Here is a 5987-nt window from a genome sequence, read left to right on the forward strand (position 1 = left end):
TTCTTCTTTCTTTAAAATAGATGATCAAAGACATCCCAGTGTTCCCATCATTTTAGGAGATGTATACATATATGAGGAACAGCACGTAAGAAGACTCAGATCTTTACAACACATGGAAGTCCACAGAATAAGAGAAAAATTCAAGCTGGAAGGCAACGTTTAGCCCAACCTTCTCATTTTGCATCAGAAGTGGGTCCACTGGGGGAGCTGGCGTGGGGTCTCCTGCTCCACCATGTCAAAGGTTTCTTTTAAGATCATGCTGATGTCCGACTCACTGCTGTGGTACAAAGTACTCAGTATTCCCAAAAGTACACCTTTCACAGCAGTCTCAAAGTTTGTGGCAGAGGAATTTAAAGTTCCTGCAGCCACAAGTGCAATGATTACCAATGGCAGAATACGAATAAATCCTACAGACTGCTAGAAATGTTTTTCTAAAGCATGGTTTGGAACTGCAAATTATTCCTAGAGATTGTGTTGGAAGTTGTTAATATCTACTACTGGGAAGATAGGATTAACTTTCAAAATAAATATTGGTATTTCTGTAAAACTGAAATCAGGCAGTTAAAATACTATGAAAACACCAATAGTTGATGAAATAATGAAAAGTGACTCTCTGTCTCTTCTTGTAATTCCCACTCTTCATGTGAAGAGGAAATGCTTATGCATTGAGGGTACCATCTCCATAGATCTTAGTCTTTCATTCTTACTTCATAGCACACACAGCTCGATTATTTGGCATAAATCGATATCCAACACCAAAGAGTTTTAACTATGATTTTGCAAAATCCAATACTTGTAATAGTAAGAACTGAAAATAAAATAGAAGCATCCTTTGCTGAGCTACGAAAAAACAACAACAACAACAACAACAACAAAAAACAGAAAGAAGAAAGAAAATTGTTCCAGTATGGGGCATTACTTACAGATGTCACAAAGTTCATGGCAGAGGAAGTGTTGAGTTCAGCTCCTCTTTCTGAATCTAGTGGCCTATCAGTGGTGTCTAGTAGCTTCCAGAATGTCCATTTTGTTATTGCCATAACATGCCCAGCTCAAGGAGCATAGATGGTGACTAATATGGTAACCATATTCCTCTTTGCCAGCAGATATGCTCTGGACTATGATACATTAGAAAAGTTTTGCTAGTGTCACTTGGAAAAGATTTGCCTCTCTGACAAGAGGGAGGCACTTGAGAATAAAGACCATTTGCTAATACCTCCATTGTTTCTCCTTTGGTCACTGTCATGGGATGACACAAACCTTAGAGATGTGGCAGCTGACCATAAGAGGCGATTGTTGCCATTGTTTTGAAGTTGGCAGACTGGAAAGAGGAAAATCATCCTTGTTGATATCATCGATCTTCTGAGCAAGCCTGTGACTGACTACACCTTCTCATTAGATTAGCAGAACTCTCCTTTGATTTAAGCCAGGCAGCAGGGTGCCTGCAATATTCAAGATAAACATGGAGCCAGTGTTATTGGAGAGCAGTGAGCGAGTGGGAGTAAAGAAGGAAATGAGGTTAGTAAGTAAGGGGAGGCCCAAGCAGGTAGGATTTTTGCAGCATACTAAGTAAGGACTTTTAGCTTTTAATATGTGAATGGGAAGCCATTGAATAGTTGTGAACAGAAGCACGGTGTGTTCTGATATATGTGAATCATTCTGAATCACTCTGGCTTCAATATTGAGAATAAACTGTGGGAGGTCAAAGGTAGAACCAGGGAGACCTGTTGGGATTAAATTGACATAATCCAGGGAAAAGATGGCATAGCTTAGACCAGGGTAGTTGTAAAAGTGAGACAAGTCATCAGATTCTGGATACATTCTAAAGGTACAGAACATTTCTTTTCCTTCCTTCCTTCTTTCCTTCCTTCCTTCCTTCCTTCCTTCCTTCCTTCCTTCCTTCCTTCCTTCCTTCCTTCTTTTCCTCCTTCCTCCTTCCTTTTTTAAGAAAAGCAGACTGCCACATGCAGTACTTCAGTTGGATGTGTCTGGAGTCTTGGGCTTGACCACCCTACATTCTCCTACAAATGAACCTTGAGAGCGTGTTTGGAGGTTCTAGCAGTAGAGTGCTGCTACTTGTATACCCTTGACCAGTGAGCAGTCCTCATGTAATAGGGAAGTTCATGCTCTTTGACTGAGAGGGCAGTTTCAGGAGGGATGCATATGGAATGGTGAGGGAGAAAGGCGACACCCTCCTAGCTGGCCACATCAGCTGAATCAACCCTGGTGATCAGTGGGGTAACAGATGTTGCAACCAGATCACCCACACATCCAGAATATCTCTTAACATAGTACGAGTAGATACACACACACACACACACACACACACACTTCTCTCTCTCTCTCTCTCTGTCTCTCTCTCAGTTGATTTAACCAACTGAGCTAACCGGCCACCCCAAAGATGACTATAAGATATTTTTTCCTGAGCAATGGAGGACATGAAGTTACCATGGACTAGATGGGGAAGACCACAGGAGGAACAGTTTTTTGGGGGGCATGATCAGGAGTTCTATTGTGGGCATGTTAATTTTGAGGTGCCTATTAGAGTTATAAGTAGCAATGTTAAGTTGGCTGTCACATCTTGAAGTATGGAGTTCAGAAGTGAAGTCCATGCTAGAGATGTAAATTTGGGAATTTTTACCCCAAAGATTCACCAAAACCTATTAGAACTCATAAATGAATTAGTAAAGTAGCAGGATACAAAATTAATATTCAGAAATTGGTTGCATTTTTATACACCAATAGCAAACTATCAGAGAAATGAAGAAAATCCCACTTACAATTGCATTAAAAAAAAAAAGTACTTAGGAATAAATTTAACCAAGGAAGTAAAAGACCTGTACTGAGAAAATCGTGAGATATTGAAGATAGAAATTAAAGAAGATACAAATAAATGGAAATATATACCATGTTCATGGAAAAGAAGAATTAATATAGTTAAAATGTCTATACTACCCAAAGCAATCTATAGATTGAATGCAATCTCTATCAAAATACCGATGGCATTTTCATAGAACTAGAACAAATAATCCTAAAATTTAAATGGAACCCCAAATAGCCATGGCAATCCTGAGAAAGAAGAACAAAGTTGGAGGTATCATGCTACCTGATATCAAACTATACTATAAGGCCATAGTAATCAAAACAGCATGCTATTTTCATAGAAACAGACACATAGATCAATGGAACAGAATAGAAAGTCCAGAAATAAATCCATGCCTATATGGTCATTTAATCTATAACAAAGGAAGCAAAAATATATATTGGGTAAAGACAGTCTATTCAATAAATGGTGCTGGGAAAACTGGACAGATAACATGCAAAAAAAAAAAAAAGAAAAAGAAACTGGACCAATTTCTTGCACTATATACAGGAATAAACTCAAAATGGGTTAATGACTTAAATGTAAGACCCGAAACCATAAAATTCCTGAAGAAAATATAGGAAGTAAACTCTTAGACATTACCTTTAGTAATGTTTTCACTGATATACCTCTTTGGGTAAGGGAAACAAAAGAAAAAATAAACAATGGGACTATATCAAGCTAAAAAGTTTTTTTCAGAGCAAAAGAAACCATCAACAAAATGAAAAGACATCCTGCTTAATTGGAGAAGATATTTGCCAATGATACATCTAATAAGGGGTAATATCCAAATTTATAAAGAACTCATACAACTCAACACCAAAAAACCCCCCAAACAATCCAATTGAAAAATGGGCAGAGGACCTAAAGTAGATATTTCTCCAAAGAGGACATACACAAGGCCAATAAACATAGGGAAATATGTTCAAAGTTGCTAATCATCAGAGAAATGCAAATAAAAACCACAATGAGATACCACCTCACCCCAATCAAAATGGCTATCATCAATAAATCAACAAATAACAAGTGCTGGCAATGATGTGGAGAAAAGGGAATCCTTGTACGTTGTTGGTTGGATTGTAAATTGGTGCAGCCACTATGGAAATCAGTATGGAGTTTCCTCAAAAAATTAAAAATAATACTACCTTATGACCCAGCAATTCCACTTCTGGGTATTTATCCAAAGAAATTCAAAACACTAATTTGAAAAGATATATGCAACCCTATGTTCAGTACATTGCTGTTTAAAATAGCCAAGATATGAAAACAAATGTAATGCCCATCAATAGACGATTGGATAAGAAAAATATGGTACATATATACAACGGAATATTACTTTGCCATAAAAAAGTATGAAATGTTACCATTTGCAACAACCTGGATGAATCAGCGAGGTATGATGCTAAGTGAAATAAGTCAAACTGTGAAAGACATATTCCATATGACCTTACTTATATGTAGAATCTAAAAAACAAAATAAACAAAGAAACAAAACAGAAACAAACTCATAGATACGGAGAACAAAGTGATGGTTACTAGATGGGAGGGGGTTATGGGCTGGGTGAGAAAGGTAAAGGTATTAAGAAGTACAAATTGATAGTTATAAAATAGTCACAGGGATGTAAAGTACAGTATGGGGACTATAGTAAAAACTATTGTGAAAATTATCTTTAGTGTTACGTGGGTACTAGACTTATCTAGGAGATTACTTCTTAAATTATATAAATGTTTAACCACTACACTGTACACTTGAAACTAATATAAACTAATATTGAATGTTAACTATAATTAAAAAAATAGTCACAGGAATATAAGTACAAGATAGAGAATATCGTCAATAATATTGTAATAACTATGTACAGTGTCAGATGGGTAATACGCTTACTGGGATTATCACTTTGTGAGGTATACAAATGTAATCACTGTGTTGTTTTGTACACCTGAAACTAATAAAAATAAATAAATAAACAAACAAATAAGTAAATAAAATCTGCAAAAATAAAAAAGTGGCTTAAAGGAAGAATAATCATTTACTATCTCTAACAGTTTCTGCAGGACAAAACTTCAGGAGCAGTTTGGTGGAGCACATCTGGATCAGAGTCTCTATGAGTTTGCAGTCAGTGGGTGGCCAGCGTTGGCATCATTGTAAAGCCTTATTCACTCACATGTCTGGCACCTGTGCTCTGAAGACAGGGTGATTGGGAGCTGGAGCAGCTGGAGCAGCTGGAGACCTTCTGACATTTCTCTGTATCTCTGTTGGTTTCTGCACATAGTCTCTCCTGCGTGGTGGCTTAATGGTAGATGGACTTCTTACATGGTAGCTCAGGGTTTTGAGTGTCTGTGTCTCCAAAGAGGGTGCAAAGCATAGCCATTGCCACCTTTTACAACCTAGCTTCAGCTCTTACAGGGCTTCTGTGCATTGTTTGTGGAAGCTGCCACAAAGACTTACTCAAGGTCACAGGGAGGGGAAATTGATTCCACCTTTTGATGAGGGAGTGGGAACTTACTGGAAGGACATGTGGGAATAGAGATATTGTTATGGTTATTTTTAGAATATGCAGTCTGCCACAGCAGCACCTAGTGTTTTCCTTAATGGAAATGTGTGCAGGGGAAGTGTCAAGGAAGCCTCCACAGGTGAGGTGATACTTGGGCATTGTGAAAAGATTGGTAGGAGTTGAGAGCCTGGAAGAGGTAATTAGGACGTGTGTATTATTCCCATTTTGTATAGGGGAAGACTGAAGCACAAAAGGGTTGATAAATACACCTAAGGTCATGGACTTTCATAATGGAAATGCTGGAAGTGGTCTCTCGTCTCCAGTAGTGGTCAGCTCTTGAGACAGCCAAGAAATTTTCACAGTCATGGGCATTTTCTCACTCCAGCTCCCTGAGGCACAGCAGTCTCCAAGAGTGGAACCCGAGGGCTTTTATTTATCAAAAGGAGACATGCATTAGAAAAGGTGGAAAATGCTGTATTAGATTCTACGGCTGCAATTAACTATACACCCTCTTATTGAGTTCTTTGATTCTAAAATCTATCATTTAATTAATCAAGAATCCTTAATATAAAATTCCAGATACTGGGGATTCTAGGAAGTATATTTCAATTTAAAGGGGAAAGGAAACCTTT

General features: G+C 37.8%; 1 pseudogene; it reads left to right on the top strand.

Annotated features, from left to right (window-relative positions):
* The first annotated feature begins 232 nt into the window (after positions 1–232).
* On the top strand, positions 233–488 carry LOC109456145 (ubiquitin-fold modifier 1; annotated as a pseudogene).
* Positions 489–5987: the final 5499 nt, after the last annotated feature.

Source organism: Rhinolophus sinicus, linkage group LG01, assembly GCF_036562045.2.
Source record: "Rhinolophus sinicus isolate RSC01 linkage group LG01, ASM3656204v1, whole genome shotgun sequence".
NCBI lineage: Eukaryota > Metazoa > Chordata > Mammalia > Chiroptera > Rhinolophidae > Rhinolophus > Rhinolophus sinicus.